The 22788-nt window shown below is 45.5% G+C and overlaps 1 non-coding gene across 1 annotated transcript; it reads right to left on the reverse strand.

Moving 5' to 3' along the window:
• Positions 1-18358: 18358 nt before the first annotated feature.
• trnac-gca (transfer RNA cysteine (anticodon GCA)) lies at positions 18359-18430 on the reverse strand. Its single transcript has one exon. It is a non-coding gene; the product is annotated as a tRNA-Cys (tRNA).
• Positions 18431-22788: the final 4358 nt, after the last annotated feature.

Genomic DNA, 22788 nt, shown 5'->3' on the forward strand with positions numbered 1-22788 from the left:
TGGCAAAAGGAATTTAACGCAGACAAGTGTGAGATATTGCACTTTGGAAGGACAAACCAAAGTAGAACGTACACGGTAAATGGTCGGACTCTGAAGAGTGCAGTTGAACAGAGGGATCTGGGAATACAGGTACAGAATTCCCTAAAAGTGATGTCACAGGTGGATAGGGTCGGAAAGAGTGCCTTTGGTACATTTATAAATCCGAGTGTCGAGTTTGAAAGTTGGTGTGTTTTGGTAAGGTTCTATAAGGCATTGGTGAGGCAGAATTTAGATTATTGTGTACAGTTTTGGTCACCTAGTTACAGGTAGGATGTAAATAAGGTTGAAAGGGTGCAGAGAAGGTTCACAAGGATTTTGTCGGGACATAGAAGCTGAGTTACAGAGAGAGATTGAATAGGTTGGGACTTGATTCCCTGGCGCGGAGAAGAATGAGAGGAGATTGAATAGAGTTGTATAAGATTTTGATAGGTATAGATAGAGTGAATGCAAGCAGGCTTTTTCCACTGAGGCTAGGGGAGAAAAAAAAACAGAGGGCATGGGTTAAGGGTGAAAGGAGAAAAGTTCAAAGGGAATATTTGGGGGGCTTCTTCACACAGAGAGTGGTAGGAGTGTAGAATGAGCTGCCGGATAAAGTGGTAAATGCTATTAATAAGTGGGAAATGAGAAAGTGGTAACTTTTACCAGTTAAGAAAAAGCTGGATGCGTTCGTGGATGAGAGGGGTGTGGAGGGATATGGTCCAAGTGCAGGTCAGTGGAAATAGGCAAAAAATGTTTCGGCACAGACAAGAAGGTCCAAAAGGCCTGTTTCTGGGCTGTAATTCTCTATGCTTCCATGGTTCTATGGCAAGAACTTTAACAACAGTTCGTTAAAGTCCAACATGTTTTTTGGTAGCAAATGCCACGAACGTCACGGCCATTCAGCCTCTGATCTTCGTGTCAGCGTTGTCCAAGGCGGCCTTCACGACACACGACAGTGCAGAGTCACTGAGGAGAAACTGATAGCCAAGTTCCGCACACATGAGGACGGCTTCAACCGGGATCTTGGGTTCATGTCACACTATCCGTAACCCCACAGCTTGCCTGGACTTGCAGAATCTCAGACTGCATTCCAAGCATTATTCTGTCAATTGAGTTTGTGTCTCTGTATGCCCTGTTTGTGAGCATTTCTCCACATCACCTGACGAAGGGGCAGCGCTCCGAAAGCTCGTGGCATTTGCTCCCAAAAAACATGTTGGACTTTAACGAACTGTTGTTAAAGTTCTTGCCATAGAACCATTGAAGCATAGAGAATTACAGCCCAGAAACAGGCCTTTTGCCTTAATCTAGTGGCATTTGCGACCAAATAAACCTGTTCGACTTTAACCTGGTGTTGTGAAACTTCTTACTGTGTTTACACCAGTCCAACGCCGGCATCTCCACATCTATACAAGAAAGCCAGATACGATCTGCACAGATCCATCAAAGATGCCAAAAGCCAACACCGGACCAAGCTAGTGTCCCATGCTAGCCACACAGACCCCCATCGACTATGCCAAGGTCTGCAAGACATAGCAGGCTACAAGATGAAGGCAAGTAAAATCGCTGGCTTCAACACACCCATTTCTAATAAGCTCAATGCGTTCTCTGCCCGTGTTAAGCATGAGGTCAGTAAGAGCATGCTCTCCACCCCAGAAGCCTCGGATCAAACTGCATCTGAGATCGCCATTGCAGATGTCAGAACAGCGCACTCGAAAGTCAACCCATGGAAAGTGACTGGCCCGGATGCCGGACACAGATGAACAGTCACACCCTGCGTGGATCAGCTGGCGGGGGTATTCACCGTCATCTTCAAACTTTCTTTGCAACAATCTGAGATCCCTATCTGCTTCAAGAAGACGGCAATTATCCCAGTAACAAAGATAAAACAAGCAGCGTGCCTTAATGACGATCTTCCACTGGCTCTGACATCCATCCATCAAAGTAGAAGGGGTCGAGACCTTCATGTTTTAGGTGTCCAGATCACTAACAACCTGTCCTGGTCCCCCCATGCCAACACGAGAGTTAAGAAACCCCCACCAACGCCTCTACGTTTTCAGAAGACGAAGGAAATTTGGAATGTCAGCTACGACTCTCATCAACGTTTACAGATGCACCATAGGTAGCATTCTTTCTGGTTGTATCACAGCTTGCGATGGCTCCTGCTCTGCCCAAAACCGCAAGGAACTACAAAATGTCGTGAATGTAGCCCAATCCGTCACTCAAACCAGCCTCTCATCCATTGACTCTGTCTACACTTCCCGCTGCCTCAGCAAAGCATCCAGCATAATTCAGGACCCCACGCACCTCGGATATTCTCTCTTCCACCTTCTTCCATCAGAAAAAATACACATAAGTCTGAGCTCAGGTACCAACCGACTCAAGATCAGTTGCTTCCCTGCTGCCGTCAGACTTTTGAATTGAAGAACTTGCATTAAGTTGGTCTTTCTCTACACCCTAGCTATGACTGTAACACTACATTCTTCACTCTCTCACTTTCCTTCTCTATGAACGGTATGCTTTGTCTGTATAGCGCGCAAGAAACAATACTTTTCACTGTATGCAAATGTATGTGACAATAACAAACAAACCAAATCAATTCAAAATCATTATGAAGTGTTTTGAAAGGTTATTCATGGCACAAATCATTTCTAGCCTCCCAGATTGCCTGGATCCATTCTGGTTAGCCTACCACCACAACCAGTCCACAACAGACACCATCTCCCTGGCCCTGCGCTCAACCCTGGAACAGTTAGGTAACAAGGACAACTGTGCCAGACTCCTATTTATTGAGTACAACTCAGCCTTCAAAGAACAAAGGACAGTACAGCACAGGAACAGGCCCTTCGGCCCTCCAAGCCTGCACCGAACATGATACCTGCCTAAACTAAAACCGTATGCACTCACAGAGTCCGTATCCTTTCATTCCCATCCTATCCATGTACTTGTCTAGTTGCTCCTTAAATGCCGCTATTGTACCTGCTCCCACCACCTCCCCGGGCAGCGCGTTCCAGACATTCACCATCCTCAGTGTAAAAAACGTGCATCGTGCATCTCCTCTAAACTTTTCCCCACACACCTTAAACCTTTGTCATATGATGACAAGTACATGACGAGATTTAAAATAAAGATATTAGATGCGTGTCAACGTGTATAAAAAGATTTGGATTCTAAAAGGGTTAATGCTGCCGTTCAGTGACTGGAATTAATGTTCTTCACCTTGAGATCTCAGTATTTGTGGCCCTTCTTTTCCTTCCAGTGAGTAGAAGAAGCAGCTTTAGAAATATTTTTTTTTTCCATTAAGTTGTATAAGGTCACAAAATGCAGCTTTATGATTTCCACAGATATATATTCCGCTGAATTCAGCAAACCAATCCCCAGCAACTGAATGATGCTTTCGGTCACTGAGTGATGTTAGAGTTTTGAGCAGGTCTGGGAATGTAAGCCCTCTTGTTTAACGCTGACATGCAAAGTCGCTGTTAATGGGGGATATTCCATTGTTTCTATCCAAATAAATGATCCAAAGATCTCCTTTCCCTCCACATAATTTCTGACCTCTTTCCGGAGCTGGAATCAGCTATCTCAGTTTGGACCGACTGCTAATAATTGGCCAAAAACAACGTAGCAAGCGTCATGGAGAAGTCAGATATTGATACAGATAATTCTGATATTTATTTGTGGGAGCATAAATTCTGATATTCATGCTCCCACACTGCCACCTCTGCTTGACCTGAAATAGATGCTCTCTTCAGCAATTAGGTAAACCAAGTGTATTCGTGAGGAAGAGACTTAGTCCTGAATTCAATCTTTATGTTGTTCATATGAGCCGAGAATCAGAAACATTGAAGGAATTCTTAAAAGTGTTTGAGACAGTTTGTGTAACACTTTTGCTGTGTTGTCCATAATCGATGTTGTAATGTGGAGGTTCCAAGGACTAAGCAGTGAGAATGAGGTGAGTGTTGCATTTGTTTGTCTGTGGATATTAAAAATGAAGTCGGTGATGCACCTGGAGGGTAATGGCAGTAGTACTGAGGTCAGGCATCCACCTGGATATATATTGATAATAAAAGGAATTTAGTGATGTAATTGAGTAGGTAGTGATGAGAAGATTGGTGTTGAGGTTTGGGAGCTGGTGAGAGTTTGTGTCGAATGAGCGATTGCATACAGATTCCACCTCACTCTACACTGTGTTTATGCATCTCTCTCAGGTCAGATACAGCACCAATTAGACACAGGACTCTGCCCCTGCACTTATCCATCAAGCATTCTTTTGGAAGTACAGTCGTGGGGGTGGGCGGAGGGGGGGGGGGCGGGAGTGGAGGACAAGCCTACCTCCTTGGAGGAAAACATTAAGCCCCTCGAGACTGGTCATCCAGTTGATAAGATCTTGGCTCATTTGATTTGTCTCTCATCTCGTAATTCTGAAAATAGTTACCCTTCAGCTTCCCATTTCCTCTTGAAATTCTTGATTTAATGTGCTTACGGCTCATGATCAGACACTGCATTTCAGATACGAGCTATCCACTACTTAACAAATGTTTTCATTGTCCCCATGTACCTTCACTCTGCATCGTTTGCGAGAGGGGGAGGTGTGTAGGGGTTGGAGTGTGAGTGTGAGAGGGGTGTGCAGCGGTGGAGTCGTCATGTGAGAGGGAAAGAAGGATGTCGATGTGAGAGGGAAAGGGAGATGCTGAGGTGAGAGGGAAAGGGGGATATTGAGGTGAGAGGGAAAGGGAGATGCTGAGGTGAGAGGGAAAGGGGGATATTGAGGTGAGACGGAAAGGGGGATGTTGAGGTGGGATGGAAAGGGGGATGTTGAGGTGAGATGGAAAGGAGGGTGTTGAGGTGAGAGGGAAAGAGAGATGCTGAGGGAGAGGGAAAGGGGGATGTTGAGGTGAGAGGGAAAGGGGGATGTTGAGCTGAGAGGGAAAGGGGGATGTTGAGGTGAGAGGGAAAGGGGGATATTGAGGTGAGAGGGAAAGGGGTATGAAGAGGGGAGAGGTAAAGGGGGATGTGGAGGTGAGAGGGAAAGGGGGCTGTTGAGGCCAGGAATTGTGCTGAGGTTGGAGGGAGAATGTTGATGAGAGGGGGAGCATTATGAGGAGGGGGATATGTTGAGTGAAATGGGAATGATTAGGTGAGGGTGAAAAATGCTGAGAAGTGGGTCAGTGTTGAGATGTGAGGAGACAGTTGAGATGAGTTGCTAGATTTTTGAGGTCTGAAGGAGGAGAGTGGATCAGAGATAGACAGTGTTCGGGTGATTATGGGAGTGTTGAGGCGAGACGGAGATTATTGAGCTTCGAGGGGGAGTATGGATTTGAGAGTGAGACCGTCGACCTGACGGGGGAATGTAAAGATGAAAGGAAATTGTTTGATGTGAGAGAGGGAGATTGTTGAAGGGAAAGGGGCGTGTAGAAGTGAGAGGGAGAGTGATGAGATGAGAGTGGATTGTTGAATTGAGAGAGGGAAAGTTGAGGTAAGATGGTGGGAGCTGCGGTGAGGCAGAGGGCTGAGATGAGAAGCGAGAGCTGACATGAGAACGGAGAATGTTGAGTTGAGGCAGGGCTCGACTTGTCCTCCGCGCTCACCCCAAAATCAGATAATCCCCCCAGAATTAATGGGATCTTTGCATGGTCTGTGCCCGCCCGCTCCAACTCCCATGTGTTGTGGGACGGGAGATTTAGCTTTTGGGGATCTTGAGGTGAGAGTGCAAAGCTGGATGGAGAGTGTGGAGATGAGATGGGTAGAGTTGTGGTGCGTGGGGCAATGTAGATGTGAACAGGGAGGACTGATGTGAGGTTTAAGGATATTAAGTTGGGAGGGGGTGGGTTGTGTTGAGTGGGGGAGTGTTGAGCTGGTAGGGGGTGTTCTGGTGAGAGGGGTGATGTTGACCTGAGTGGGAGAATGTAGATTTGAGAAGCTGTGTGTTGAGATGAGCGTTGGCCTGTTGCGATGAGAGAGGTTGCGTTGCAGTGAGGGGAATGTGTGTTGAGGTTTGGGAAAGTGTGTTGAGGTGGTGGAGAGTGCTGAGTTGAGGGGAAGTATTTTTGATGGGTGGGTGTGTTGAGGTGAGAAGGGGAGTTTTGACATCAGACGGACATGGTTCCATTGAAGCATGGCAGTGTTCATATAAGGCGGCATTTCGAGCTGAGAGGAGAAATGTTCATGTGAGAGGGCTGTGTTGATGTGTGAGGGGGAGTATTAAGCAGAGTGGTGTGTGTTTCGAAAAGAGTGGTCGCTGACATCAGAAGGGGTGGGTTTTGAGATAAGGGAGATGTGGATCGCAGGTGGTGAATTCGGATGTGAGGGGGAGAATTTCGATGTGAGATGGATAGTGTTGAGTTGAGACAGATAGCGTTGCGGAAAAAGGATGTGATGTCTGTGTGATAGAGATTGTCAGAGGGAAGGGGAGTATTGAGGTGAGCGGGGGGGGGGTGTTGTGATGAGGGTGTGTGTTGAAGTGACAGGATAGTGTTGATGTGAGAGGGAGAGTGTTGCGGTAACGGGGAGTGTTCAGTTGAAAGCGTGAGTGTTAATGTTGTCATGTGAGTGTACCTTTAAGAATTATTTTACATCATGCCGCTTATATGGAGGTGGAGTGAAGCTGTGGCAATCAGGTGATAGTTTTATTTTTCCTTATGGTCATTTAGTTTTGTTTTGGGAAGCTGTTTAGCAGCAAGCCAAGAAGCAATCTCTCTCTCCCTCTCCCTGTCCTTCTCTTTTTAAAAAGCTGTGTTTTGACAAGCAGATTCGATTACAACCTATTCAGCGTTTCTTCTCAAGGGATTATGAGCATTCAACCCAGGAGGCTGGTCACGTGCAATAAGTAGGCATTAACCTCCACTGTATTGTGGTGATTTGGAGGTTTTTGTGGATTGGATGTTGGCTTTGGTTAGAACACACGAGAGATAGTTCCTTCGGAGTTGTACATTATCGTGGTTGTTGTGTTTCTTGTTTGTAATTGTTAAAAGTTCTTGCTAAATGTCTTACTATACATGTCAACAATAATCTCAATTAAACTTTGTTTTGAATAAAATTTTCTCGTGGGTCAGGTGACTGACACCTGAAGTGAAACCTCTCGTGCTCCTTCCAGCCAAATTCAAGGTAAAGCGTAACAGGTCAGTCGAGCTTCATGGAACACCTGGAAGTATCCAACCTTACTGATAAGAATTGGGGGCTCCGGGATTGAAATCTGTATTTCTTGATTGATTTGGGATGAGTGAACTCAAAGACAGTGCGTGGTGCGCAGATTTGTGTTTTATTTTCAGATGTTGTATTCAAGTTTAAATAGCGAGTGCGGTTTGGATTAATGGCTCTTTCAGAGGCTCAGAAATTTCTGCAGCTGGAGGAAGTCAGCAAGTTACCTTACAGAAAGTGAGTAAGGCAAAGATTTTGGAATTAGGAAATACATTGCAGTTGACATTGCCTGACAGAGTACGGAAAGGAGAGATAATTGTGGCGAACGCATTTGGAATTGTCAGAAGCACAATCAGAATCGTTGGAAATGGCGGGAATTCATTTACAAATGAAACTGACTGAAATATGAAAAATAATTGAAACTCCTTGAATTACAGGCGAAAGGAAAGGGAGGAACAGCATGCAAAATAATTAAAACGATCTGAATTGCAGGCAAAAGGAAAAAAAGAGACAAGGGGAAGAGAGAAGTAAAAATTGAGAGACTTTGAACATCGGAAACTGGCCTTCAAACGTAAACGTCGGGAATGATTGGCGGAGGTAAAGGGCAAAGTACAGTGTGAGGGTAGTGATGAGGATTGTGAGAGAATGAGGGGCAGAAAATAAATCAGGAGATAGAAAAGGCCAATACAAAAGGCAATGTTACAATAATCATGTGGGACTTCAATATGCAGGTGGACTGGGAAAATCAGGTCGGTAGTGGATCCCAAGAAAAGGAATTTGTGGAATGTCGAAGAGATGGATTTCTGAAGCAGCTTGTGACAGAGCAGACTTGGGAACAGACAATTCTGGATTTGGTGATGTGTAGTGAGGCACAATTGATTGGGGAGTTTAAGGTGATGGAGCAGTGACCACAAATTATGGAATTTACCCTGCAGTTTGAGAGGAAGAAGCCGGAATCAGGTGTAAAGGTGTTCGAATTAAATAAAGGCAACTACAATGACATGAGGGAGGAGCTGGCCAGAGTTGTTTGGTAAGGGAGCCCAGCAGGGAAGACTGTGGAACAGCAACGGCAGGAGTTTTTGAGAGTTATTCGGGGGGCACAACAGAAATTCAACCCAGTGAGGAGGAAACATGCCAGAGGGAGGATGATGCATTCATGGCTGACGAGGAAGTCAAAGACAGCATAAACACAAAAGAAAAAGCACACAAAGTGGCAAGGATTTTTGGGAAGCCAGAGGATTGGGAAACCTTTAAAAGCGAGCAGAGGACAACTGAAAAAGCAATAAGGGGGGAGAAGATGAAATATGAGTGCAAGCTAGCTTGTAATATAAAAGAAGATGGGAAGAGGTTTTTTTTCAATATATAAAAACGTAAGAGAGAGGCAAAAATAGCCATTGGAACACTGGATAATGAGGCTGGAGAAGGAATAATAGGAAACAAAGAAATGGCAGAGGACCTGAATAGTTACTTTGCATCAATCTTCACGGTTGAAGACACCAGTGGGATGCCAGAGCTCCAGCAGAGTCGGGGGGCACAGGTCAGTGAAGTGGCCATCACTAAGGAGAAGCTTCTGGCGAAACTGAAAGGTCTGAAGGTGGATAAATCGCATGGGAGAAATGGACTACACCCCAGGGTTCTAAAATAGATAGCTGAGGAAATTGTGGAGGCATTGGTGGTGATCTTTCAGGAATCACTGGAAACAGGGACGGTACCAGAGGACCGGAATGTAGCTAATATAACACTGCTGTTTAAGAAGGGAGGGAGGCAGCAGACATGAAATTACAGGCCAGTTAGCCTGACTTCTGTCCGATTTTAGAGTTCATTATTAGAGATGAGATCGCAGAAGTGCATGATAAAATGGGACTGAGTCAGGACGGCTTTGTCAAGTGGAGCTCATGTCTGACGAATCTGTTAGAGTTCTTTGAGGAGGTAACAAGGAAGTTAGATAGGGAGAACCAGTGGACCTGATTTATTTCGATTTCCAAAAGGCCATTGAGAAGGCGCTGCACAGGAGACTGTTAAATAAGTTAAGTGCCAATGGTGTTGAGGGCAAGATCCTGGCATGGATAGAGGATTGGCTGACTGGCAGAAGGCAGAGAGTGGGGACGAAGGGATCTTTTTTCAGGATGGCAGCCAGTGACTAGTGGGGTGCCTCAGAGGTCGGTGCTGGGAACACAACTTTTCACAATATGCATTACCGATTTGGAAGAACGAAATGAAGGCACTGTTGCTTCGTTGGCACATGATACAAAGATACGGAGAAGGACAGGGAATATTGAGGAAGTCGGGGGGGAGGGAGGGCTGCAGAAGGAATTGGACAGGTTAGATAGTGGGCAAAGAAGTGGCAGATGGAATACAATGAGAAAGAGTGTGGGATTATTCCCCTTTGCAAGGAGGAATAGAGGCAGAGACTATTTTCGAAATGATGAAGAGCTTAAAAAAATCAGATGCACGAAGGAATTTGGGAGTCCTTGTTCAAAATTCTCTAAAGGTTAACCTGAAGGTTCAGTCGGCAGTTAGAAAGGCAAATGGAATGCTGGCATTCGTGTCGAGAGGGTCCATACCAGGGTCAGGCCCGCACCAGGCTCAGGCCCGCACCAGGCTCGGGCCCGCACCGGGTTCAGACCTACTCAGGTTCAGACAGAGTAGCGGTTCGGATTCACGCATCGTTCGGACTCAGAAGAGGCTCAGAGTTACAGAAGGCTCGGACTCAGACCATGTACAGATTCACCTCGCTTCACAATTACAGAAACATTGAAATATGGTAAAAGCAGGAGTAGGCCATTCGGCCCTTCGAGCCTGCTCCGCCATTCAGTTTGATCATAGCTGATCATCAACTTCAATATCCTGATCACCCCTTCCACCCATATTCCGTGATCACTTTAGCCCCACGAGCAATCTATAATTTCTTCCTGAAATCACGAAAGGTTTTGGCCTCAACAACTTTCTGTGGGAGTGAAGTCCAAAGATTATCTGGGTGGAGAAATTTCTCCTCATCTCTGTTCTAAAAGTTTGATGCTTATCCCCAAACCATGAGCCCTTGTCCTCAACTTCCTGAGCATCGGGAACATTCTTTCTGAATCTCCGCTGTTTAAACCTGTTCCAATATTATATGTTTCACCCGAATAAACTCTAATGAATAAAGCCCATACGACTTAGTCTCTCTTCATATCACAGATTGCCATCCCAGGAATCAGCCTGGTAAACATTCGCTGTACTCCTGCTATAGCAAGGACATCCTTCCTCAGATATGGACACCAAAACTGCACTACTCGAAGTGTGGACTCAGCAATTTCCTTTACAGCTGCAGTGATGATGTGGAGATGCCGGCGTTGGACTGGGGTAAACATTGTAAGAGTTTGAACAACACCAGGCTTACGTCCGACAGATTTATTTGGTAAAATTTCATTCAGCAACTGCAGCAACACATATCTATTCCTGGACGCAAATCTTCTACCTCTGAAAGCCAGCATACCATTGGTCTTTTTGTACTGCCTGTTGAACATGCGCGCTTACTTTCAGTGACTGGTGCACGCGGACACCAAGGTCCCGCTGAGTATCCACCTCTCTCAATTTACACCCATTCAAATAACAAACTGTCTTCCTGGTATTGGTGCCAAAGTATATAACCTCACATTTACCCACATTATACTGCAACTACTTTGCAAATGCCCACACATTGAGCCTGTTGAAATCTCACTGCAACATGCCTGCATGTTTCTCACAGCTCACACTCACCCACCTTTTATAGAACATAGAACATAGAACAGTACAGCACAGAACAGGCCCTTCGGCCCACGATGTTGTGCCGAGCTTTATCTGAAATCAAGGTCAAGCTATCCCAATTCCTATCATCCTGGGGTGCTCCATGTGCCTATCCAATAACCGCTTAAATGTTCCTAAAGTGTCTGACTCCACTATCAATGCAGGCAGTCCATTCCACACCCCAACCTCTCTCTGCGTAAAGAACCTACCTCTGATATCCTTCCTATATCTCCCACCACGAATCCTATAGTTATGCCCCCTTGTAATAGCTCCATCCACCCGAGGAAATAGTCTTTGAACGTTCACTCTATCTATCCTCTTCATCATTTTATAAACCTCTATTAAGTCTCCCGTCAGCTTCCTCCGCTCCAGAGAGAACAGCCCGAGCTCCCTCAACCTTTCCTCATAAGACCTACCCTCCAAACCAGGCAGCATCCTGGTAAATCTCCTCTGCACTCTTTCCAGCGCTTCCACATCCTTCTTATAGTGAGGTAACCAGAACTGCACACAATATTCCAAATGTGATCTCACCAAAGTCCTGTACAGTTGCAGCATAACCCCACGACTCTTAAACTCCAACCCCCTGTTAATAAAAGCTAACACACTATAGGCCTTTTTCACAGCTTTATCCACTTGAGTGGCAACCTTTAGAGATCTGTGGATATGGACCCCAAGATCTCTCTGTTCCTCCACAGTCTTCAGAACCCTACCTTTGACCCTGTAATCCACATTTAAATTTGTCCTACCAAAATGAATCACCTCACATTATCAGGGTTAAACTCCATCTGCAATTTTTCAGCCCAGCTTTGCATCCTATCTATGTCTCTTTGCAGCCTACAACAGCACTCCACCTCATCCACTACTCCACCAATCTTGGTGTCATCAGCAAATTTACTGATCCACCCTTCAGCCCCCTCCTCTAAGTCATTAATAAAAATCACAAAGAGCAGAGGACCAAGCACTGATCCCTGTGGCACTCCGCTAGCAACCTGCCTCCAGCCGGAAAATTTTCCATCCACGACCACCCTCTGTCTTCGATCAGTTAGCCAGTTACCTATCCAATCGGCCAACTTTCCCTCTATCCCACTCCTCCTTACTTTCATCATAAGCCAACCATGGGGGACCTTATCAAACGCCTTACTAAAATCCATGTATATGACATCAACTGCCCTACCTTCATCAACACACTTAGTTACCTCTTCAAAAAATTCAATCAAATTTGTGAGGCACGACTTGCCCTTCACGAATCCATGCTGACTATCCCAGATTAATCCACATCTTTCTAAATGGTCGTAAATCCCATCCCTAAGGACCTTTTCTATGAATTTACCAACCACCGAAGTAAGACTAACCGGTCTATAATTACCAGGGTCATTTCTATTCCCTTTCTTAAACAGAGGAACAACATTCGCCACTCTCCAGTCCTCTGGCACCATCCCCGTGGACAGTGAGGACCCAAAGATCAAAGCCAAAGGCTCTGCAATCTCACCCCTTGCCTCCCAAAGAATCCTAGGGTATATTTCATCAGGCCCAGGGGACTTATCGACTTTCAGTTTATTCAAAACTGCCAGTACATCCTCCCTCCGAAAATTTATTTCCTCCAGCCTATTAGCCTGTAACACCTTATCTTCCTCAAAAACATGGCCCCTCTCCTTGGTGAACACTGGAGAAAAGTATTCATTCATCACCTCGCCTATCTCTACTGACTCCATACACAAGTTCCCACTACTGTCCTTGACCGGCCCGAAACTCACCCTGGTCATTCTTTTATTCCTCACATCAGAGTAAAAAGCCTTGGGGATTTCCTTGGTGCGACTCGCCAAGGACATCTCATGTCCCCTCCTAGCTCTCCTAAGCCCCCTTTTCAGCTCATTCCTTGCTAACTTGTAACCCTCAATCGAGCCACCCGAACCTTGTTTCCTCATCCCGACATAAGCTTCCCTCTTCTTTTTCACAAGACATTCCACCTCTTTCGTGAACCATGGTTCCCTCGCTCGGCCATTCCCTGCCTGACAGGGGCATACCTATCAAGGACACCCACTATTTGTTCCTTGAAAAAGTTCCTCTTTTCATTAGTGCCTTTCCCTGACAGTTTCTGTTCCCATCTTATGCCCCCTCAGTCTTGCCTAATCGCATCATAATTACCTCTTCCCCAATTGTAAACCTTGCCCTGCCGTACGGCCCTATCCCTCTCCATTGCAATAACAAAAGACACTGAATTGTGGTCACTATCTCCAAAGTGCTCCCCCACAACCAAATCTAACACTTGGCCCGGTTCATTTCCCAGTACCAAATCCAACGTGGCCTCACCTCTTGTCGGCCTATCCAGATATTGTGTCAGGAAACCCTCCTGCACACACTGCACAAAAACTGTTCCTCCGAACTACTTGACCGACAAAGGTTCCAATCAATATTTGGAAAGTTAAAGTCCCCCATGACAACAACTACTTTTATCATCTGCAAATTTGGAGATAATACATTTAGTCCCATTTTCAGTACAATTAACATACAATGTGAACAATTGGGGTCCGTGCACAGATGCCTGCAGCACCCCACGAGACACTGACTGAAAAGATGGAGTATGTGGACTTTAAGAGAGAGGTTGTGCTGGAATCTTTGAATGGCATCAAGTTAGATAAATCGCCGGGTACGGATGGGATGTACCCCAGGTTACTGTTGGAGGCGGGGGAAGAGATTGCAGAGCATCTTTGCGTCGTCGATGGAGATGGGAGAGTTGCCGGAGGATTGGAGGATTGCGGATGTGGTTCCTATTTTCAAGAAGGGGAATAGGGATTGCCCAGGAAATTACCGACCGGTGATTCTAACCTCAGTGGTTGGTAAGCTGATGGAGAAGATCCTGAGCGACCAGATTTATTAGCATTTAGAGAGGTTTAGTATGCTCAAGAATACTCAGCATGGCTTTGTCAAAGGCAGATCGTACCTTACGAGCCTGGTGGAGTTCTTCGAAAATGTGAGAGAACACACTGACGAAGCGAAAGCTGTAGATGTGGTTTATATAGATTTTAGCAAGGCGTTCGATAAGGTCCCCCATGCAAGGCTTCCGGAAAAAAGTGAGAGGGCGTGGGATACAAGGGGCTGCTGCCCTGTGGATCCAGATTTGGCTCGCCCAAGGGAGGCAGAGAGTGGGTAAAGATGGGTCTTTTTCTAGTTGGAGGTCGGTCACCAGTGGTGTGCCCCAGGGTTCTGGGACCCTTGCTGTTTGTCATTTTCATAAATGACCTGGATGAAGAAGCGGAGGGATGGGTTGGTAAGTTTGCCGACGACACGAAGGTTGGTGGGGTTGTGGATAGTCTGGAGGGATGTCAGAAGTTACAGAGGGACATAGATAGGATGCAAGACTGGGCGGAGAAGTGCCAGATGGACTTCAACCCAGATAAATGCATAGTGGTCCATTTTGGCAGGTTAAGTGGGATGAAGGAGTACAATATAAAGGGAAAGACTCTTAGTACTGTAGAGGATCACAAGGATCTTGGGGTCCGGGTCCATAGGACTCTAAAATCGACCCCGCAGGTGTAGGGGGTGGTTAAGAAGGCGTATGGTGTGCTGGCCTTTATCAATCGAGGGATTGAGTTTAGGAGTCCGGGGATAATGATGCAGCCACATAAGACCCTCGTCAGACCCCACTTGGAGTGCTGTGCTCAGTTCTGGTCGCCTCATTCCAGGAAGGATGTGGAAAAGATTGAAAGGGTGCAGAGGAGATTTACGAGGATGTTGCCTGGATTGAGTGGCATGCCTTACGAGGATAGGCTGAGGGAGCTGGGTCTTTTCTCCTTGGCGAGACGTAGGATGAGAGGAGACCTAATAGAGGTATATAAGTTGTTGCGAGGCATAGATCGGGTGAACACTCTGACACTTTTTCCCAGGGTGCAAATGGCTGCTACGAGAGGACACAGGTTTAAGGTGCTGGGGGGTAGGTACAGGGGAATTGTTCGGGGGAAGTTTTTCACACAGAGGGTGGTGGGCGAGTGGTATCGGCTGTCGTCAGTGCTGGTGGAGGCAAACTCAATCGGGTCTTTTAAGAGACTCCTGGATGAGTACATGGGACTTAATAGGATGGTAGGCCGAGAAGGTAGGGATATGTTCGGCACAACTTGTGGGGCCGAAGGGCCTGTTTTGTGCAGTAGGTTTTCTATGTTTTTCTATGTTTCCAATCAGAAAAAGGCCCATTTATTGCCAACTCTTTGCTTTCTGTCTGCTTACTGGCTTTCTATCTATCTCAAAACATTGCCTGCAATCCCATGCGTTTTCATGTTACATGGTAGTTAGTTTTGTGAGACCTTGTCGAAAGCCTTCTGAAAGTCTCAATAAACCCATCTGCTCACATCACTTTCTGAACTGTAATGTCTGGGGACACCTGCCCGCACTGGACCTGGTCGTAAAGGACCGGGTAGTAAACGAAACAAGACACAGCAACACCACTCCATCCACTTCCCTAAACTCCCACACTTACCCCAACTCTCAGTGCTTCACTCTTTGCAGCTTGGAGCTGCCTGTGGAGCTCCCTGAGTGGGCAGACTTCAGGAAACGTTGGCTCTATTCTCTCTCTACAGATGCTGTCAGACCTGCTGAGATTTTCCAGCATTTTTCTATTTTGTTTCCGGTTCCAGCATCTGCAGTATTTTGCCTTCACAGAAAAAAATCCAAACGGTTTTAGTTTCAGAGGGGTTCGATTAGTGGAATTGTTTGCGCGTTTGTCACTAAACATGAACTGACCTGCTGATTATTCCGAGTATTTTCTGATTGAAAAGTCAGGAATCACTCAGTGAAATTAAAAAAAAAGGAATTTCTGTGGTAGAGCACAAGGGAGGATGGATTACATGACACCAGGAATGGTGGACAAGGAAACACTGAGCCAGTGATAGTGGAGCCTGTGTGGTCGAGTGGTTCATAGTCAATGTTTCCACCGCTATAGCCCGGAATTGATGATAAACTGTTAACTAAACGGCACTTTGCTCAGCACGTACCGAGTTTCTCGAGTCGAAAGTATTTGAACATGAAGGAAGAAGACATAATTTGTTTCAGTTGGTTATAAAATGTTGGAATGACTGTGTGACAATGTCAGTAGCGAAAGTGACCTGAAATGAAGCGGTGGAGACAGAGATGGTTATCAATGAATTTCAAATCTCTGATATTAGCTTTCCTGGCGTCCCGTGGTCAGGTTTCGGCGCCATGTTCCGCGTTAGCGTCCCAGGCAAGTATTAAACGAAAGCACGCCTCACAGTGTCTGTTGAGGGAGAAACAAGATTAATCCGCAGCTGGATAAATTTTATCAGAGTTGGAAAAATCAGAGATGTAACAATAACAAACTGTGAAGAAGAATGACGCGGCAGATATTTATCACAAAAACAACTGACACACATGTCAAATTCTTCCTCTTTCAAGTCTCCTCGATTAACTCCTTGTTCTCCACCTCGGATATTTCCACATCCATCAAATATCACCCACCTGAATATTCAACCCCCTTTTCGCTCCACCGATAATGATACACCAATTCCGCGCTGGGCGCAGGAATTGGCTCCATAGCTCAGTGGTTGCAGCAGATCGGGTGTAAGGTTGGACAGTTTAAAGTTTATTTATTAGTGCCACAATTGAGCTTACATTAACACCGCAATGAAGTTCTGTGACAATTACGTCGTCGGCAGAACTGGCACCTTCTCGGGTAAATTGACAGCTAATTTAGCATGGCCAATGTACCTAACCAGCACATCTTTCACTCTGTGGGGGTAAGAAGGAGCACCCGCAGGAAACCCACGCAACACGGGGAAAGCATGCAGACTCTGTACAGACAGTATCCAATGCCGGGGACTGAAACCGGGCCCCTTGCGCTGTGAGGCAACAGTGCCACCATGTTGCCAAAAAGGTATTCTCTTGTTCATAAACAGAGAAAGAGCAGACAATGTTTGAAAAGGTGACCTAGTTTTTTTTAATTAATTAGAAATGAGCTTCCCTGGCTGGCCAGCATTTATTGTGCATCCTGGTTGCCCTGGGACAGTTAGGGTCAAACACTTTGCTGCAGCTCTGGAATCAATGTAGGCCAAGACGGATAAGGGACGGCAGGTTTCCTTCGCTAAAGCACATTACCGAACTCAATGGTTTTTTTTCCGACAATCGACAATGGTTTCATGTTCATCAGTGGATTCTTAATTCCAGATAGTTTTTATTGAATACAAATTCCACAGCGTGCCTTGGCAGGATTCAAAACCGGGACCCATAAAATTGGATGAGTTTCTGGATTAATAGTCTCGCGATAATACCACTAGGCCATCGTCTTTCCTAATATAAGCGTTTATGTTGAAAGAGATTTGGGTGTGTTTGTATAAGGAACGCAGGAAGGTAGCATGGTGGTGCAGCAAACAATAGGAAGGGAAATGACATTTTGGTCTTTATTGCCAACAGATTGCTGTATAAGATTAAAAACACCAACTTACATTTATACAGCGTTTTGTTGGGAGCAAGTGTGAAATATTCGGCGCAGTTCTGATATCCACAATGCTTTTTTTTCAGAAAAAAGGCTATCCTTCCATTGGAGACGGTCCACTTGGTAGGTTCCTGCGATGAGACAAGCTTCTCAAGACTCTAATTCTGCGATGAGATCAGCCAAGTTCTCCTGGGATGAGAGGCTGTGTAAATTGGGCTGAAATTCCCTGAGAGGCAATCTTATTGAACCTACAGAATACTGAGCGATTGTTTCCCAGTCTCAGATGAGGACTCATCGGAGAACTGACACACAAACACATCCAGCCAAGACTCTAATTCTTAACTTTAATTGCATATTTGAAATGAATATATATTATAGCATGTGATATGTATGATATCAATATTCATGAAATAAATAATGTTGACAACTCCTGACAACAGTCGAGCGGCAACACTTGAGAAATATTTTTATTGTTGCCTCCGTTCACAAGCCGGAACTGCGCGACAATGAATGCTTATGGGGAAAATAAAAGTACAACCACCGCCTCTGGATGGTACTGAGCCACCAACCATTTGCTTAAAGTCGAACGCAATAACGAATTCCGCCACTTAGACGAAGACACACTATATTAGGGTGTCAGCGAGTGCTGTATATATCCAACCCCAATTCTCTTTTTTTAAAACATAGTCGAAAACAACAACATGGCCACATCGTTTACAATACTATGCAAGCCCTTTTGACTACTTCATTCCCCACAGTGTTGCAGCGATTTAGGGGTTTCCCGCTTCTCCCAACATGGGAAAGGGCCGTTGATAGAGCAGAAAGGGACAAACTGTTTCCACTGACGATTGTCAGTAATCAAATAATTGGGACTGAAGGTAATTAAGGAAAGACCGATTCGCATTTATATCACGCTTTTCCCGGTTGGTGGACGTCACAATGCGCTTTGCAGCCAAAGAAAGACAGTCACAATTGAAACTAAGGCAACAATTAAGACAAGGAAGGGGTCACTCTGATTTGAACCGGGGGCCGTTTGATCTGCAGTCAAATGCTCTACCACTGAGCTACGCCCCCTCAGCTGTCAACTACTGCTCGGGATCCAGCATAGTCTTATTAAGTGGTGGAGGGGGATCCAGTGGTCAGACTGCATCCCGCTTTGTCTCAGAGTTATTGGTTTCTGAGTGAAGTCGGAAAGCTTAGCGTTTAAGTTCGCGAGATGTTTCCTTGTGATTTGGCTGAGATTTGGATCCAGGTCTCGGAGATGTTTGTGTCAATCTAATCGATAAAATCTACCCCATTGTCATACAGATTTGACCTTGTATCCCCATCTCTATTGGCAGCGCTTTGCAGCCTATCACTGACCTTCACTATCTGTGTTTGTTCTTGAACTGTTGCCCATGTGACATTTCCAATTCGGAGTAAAGATAGATCTAACTCCACTACTTCCGACAGAGCTGTTTTCGATCAGGAAACAACTCAGGTTTGTGAAATAGATTAGCAAAAACTTTAAATCTTGGCACATCGAAACCGATCTATGACCCTGAAAGCGCCAAATCCTAAGCACTGGACCATCAGGGTTTCATTCTCCTGGTTCTCCCATAGACTGGATACAGGAATATGCACAGTGCCAATTATTCACAGTAGCATTCTCCTTCCAGTCTTGTGCACGTTGTTCAGCTTTGAAATTATTCATCTTTTCACATTAGCTTCGAGTGTGATGAAAGCAGAGCAGTGATAAGCTGAAGGTTTTCAACAGATTTACCACACTAAGGTTTATAACAAACACTACTCTTTGAATGTGGTGAGCCACAGTGAAATTTAATGCAGTAGAAGGTAACTCACTCATTCTGACAGTAGGTACCAGCAATTGCAATGTAAATATGATGTCGAGATACCGGGTTGGACTGGGGTGGGCACAATAAGAAGTCTCACATCATTATGTTAAAGTCCAACTGGTTCATTTGCTCCGATAATAAAATCAATTTGCTTTATTTTATCAGCGTTCCGAAAGCTCCTGACTCCAAATAGACCTGGTGTTGTAAGACTTCGTAATGTAAATTTGAATCGTTGTGGGTAATTGACAGGATTGTGGAATGGGGCAGATTTTTCCTTCTTCCTGATCAACCTGCCACAAGTATCTCTCCCGTTTTCGACCAGGAACCACACCCACTCTCCTTAATTCATGTGTTGCACGAGAGCAATGAATCATCATTCCCTAACCGTGAATCGAACCCAGACCATGGCAGTGAAAGCAGCGAATTTTATCAACGAAACCAACACGGAAATTGAGGTGACCTGAGCATTATTGAGCAATTGTGGGCGTGTGTGTGTGTGCGTGTGTGATTTGGGGGAAAGGTCACGTGCTCCAGGGTAATCCTTGATGAATGAAGCCACCAACCTCTTTTCGCTGAGCTTTTTGTGTTCTTGAGAAGTCGTCCTCTGGGGCTGATGCAATGAGGCCAGGAGAGTAACTCACTGCACCGTCTGCAATGTGATTGCGGTGCGATTTGCTGAAAGCTGTTAATTTTATAAAAATAATCTTTTTGCGAATTGTAAATGAAATGGCCTTCAGTACCCGGTAAGAATTCGCACAACACCAGGTTAAAGTGGAACAGGTTTGTTTGAAATCACGAGCTTTCGGAGCGCAGTTCCTTCATCACTGACGCTGAGGATTCACCACATTTTTCTGTCTTTGAATGAAAGCAATAGATATCTCGTCAATTCCCCTGTATCCTGAGTGGACGACACTGATTTCAACAGTACACTGCTTTAAATGTTTGTTTTCAATGTGAAATTAAGTGGTTTGATTCCATGTGAAGCATTTAAACTTACACTCTTCCGGGAATATAGTGACATAGTGGTAAAATCAGTGGAGTATGAATCCTGTGACCCAGGCTCGCAGGTCACGATCCCACCGCAGTCTAGAACTGCAACGGAAGTGAAAGCTAGTCTCAGTAATGAAGCTTTGTTTTCTGATTGCCATGAAAACACATCTTGCAGAAGGAAATCTGCCATCCTTCTCCTTTCTGGCCTCCATGGGACTCCAGAGGAAAGGCAATGTGATTGACTCTTAACTGCCCTCTGAAATGGCCCAGCAAAATACTCAGTTCAGAGGGAAATAGGGATGGACAACAAATGCTGGCACTGACAACAAAATATATATTGCATTCGCAGCATTTTAAGAAATGATTAATTCTCATTTTGTTTCATTTCATGTGAAACAGGGTGATATATTCCAGTGTCTTATTATCTAAAACCTCAGCCTTTCACCTGTTCAAACAGGTAAGATTCAGTCAGAGAAAAGTGATCCACTGTGATCCAAAACAAGGAATTGTAGTTGCTGCGAATCCCACCTCAAAACAGAAAATGTTGGAAGGACTCATCGGCTTCAACAGCTTCTGTGGAGAGGGAAAGAGAGTGAATGATTCAGGTTGCTGACCTTGGACCCTAACTGGAAAAAAGTAGTGATTTATTGGTTTACAGATAAGTACAGAGTCAAGAAAAATAGAGAGGGAGAGGAGGAAAGAACAAACGGTGTTTTGATCGGATGGAAGGCTGGAGTGATTGAATTACAGTGAAGCTGATTATTGTTCCCACTGACACAATCTCGCAGTTCTGGGTTTAAATCTCATAATAAATGAGACCAAAACCTCTCGCTGAGTTCAGGGCTAAACAAAACAAAGAACAAAGAACAGTACAGCACAGGAAACAGGCCCTTCGGCCCTCCAAGCCTGTGCCGCTCCTTGGTCCAACTAGACCAATCGTTTGTATCCCTCCATTCCCAGGCTGCTCATGTGACGATCCAGGTAAGTCTTAAACGATATCAGCGTGCCTGCCTCCACCACCCTACTTGGCAGCGCATTCCAGGCCCCCACCACCCTCTGTGTAAAAAACATCCCTCTGATATCTGAGTTATACTTCGCCCCTCTCAGCTTGAGCCCGTGACCCCTCGTGATCGTCACCTCCGACCTGGGAAAAAGCTTCCCACTGTTCACCCTATCTATCCCCTTCATAATCTTGTACACCTCTTTTAGATCTCCCCTCATTCTCCGTCTTTCCAGGGAGAACAACCCCAGTTTACCCAATCCCTCCTCATAGCTAAGACCCTCCATACCAGGCAACATCCGGATAAACCTTCTCTGCACTCTCTCTAACGCCTCCACGTCCTTCTGGTAGTGCGGCGACCAGAACTGGACGCAGCGTTCTATACAGCTGCATCATCAGACTCCAGCTTTTATACTATATACCCCGTCCTATAAAGGCAAGCATACCATATGCCTTCTTCACCACCTTCTCCACCTGTGTTGCCACCTTCAAGTATTTGTGGACTTGCACACCTAGGTCCCTCTGTGTTTCTATACTCCTGATGACTCTGCCATTTATTGTATAACTCCTCCCTACATTATTTCTTCCAAAATGCATCACTTCGCATTTATCCGGATTAAACTCCATCTGCCACCTCTCCGCCCAATTTTCCAGCCTATCTATATCCTGCTGTATTGCCCGACAATGCTCTTCGCTATCCGCAAGTCCAGCCATCTTCGTGTCATCCGCAAACTTGCTGATTACACCAGTTACACCTTCTTCCAAATCATTTATATATATCACAAATAGCAGAGGCCCCAGTACAGAGCCCTGCGGAACACCACTGGTCACAGACCTCCAGCCGGAAAAAGACCCTTCGACCACTACCCTCTGTCTCCTCTGGCCAAGCCAGTTCTCCACCCATCTAGCCACTTTTCCTTGTATCCCATGAGCCTTAACCTTCTTAACCAACCTGCCATGTGGGACTTTGTCAAATGCCTCACTGAAATCCATATAGACGACATCCACGGCCCTTCCTTCATCAACCGTTTTTGTCACTTCCTCAAAAAACGCCACCAAATTTGTAAGGCACGACCTCCCTCTTACAAAACCATGCTGTCTGTCACTAATGAGATTGTTCTGTTCTAAATGCACATACATCCTGTCTCTAAGAATCCTCTCCAACAACTTCCCTACCGCGGACGTCAAGCTCACCGGCCTATAATTTCCTGGGTTATCCCTGCTACCCTTCTTAAACAACGGGACCACATTCGCTATCCTCCAATCCTCAGGGCCCTCACCCACGTCCAAAGAAGCGACAAAGATTTCCGTCAGAGGCCCAGCAATTTCATCTCTCGTCTCCCTGAGCAGTCGAGGATAGATGCCATCAGGCCCTGGGGCTTTGTCAGTTTTAATGTTCCCTAAAAAACCTAACACTTCCTCTCTTGTAATGGAGATTTTCTCTAACGGGTCAACACCTCCCTCCGAGACACTCCCGGTTAACACGCCCCTCTCCTTCGTGAATACCGATGCAAAGTATTCATTTAGGATCTCCCCTATTCCCTTGGGTTCTAAGCATAATTCCCCTCCTTTGTCCCGGAGAGGTCCGATTTTCTCCCTGACAACTC

Source organism: Mustelus asterias, unplaced genomic scaffold, assembly GCF_964213995.1.
Source record: "Mustelus asterias unplaced genomic scaffold, sMusAst1.hap1.1 HAP1_SCAFFOLD_199, whole genome shotgun sequence".
Taxonomy (NCBI): domain Eukaryota; kingdom Metazoa; phylum Chordata; class Chondrichthyes; order Carcharhiniformes; family Triakidae; genus Mustelus; species Mustelus asterias.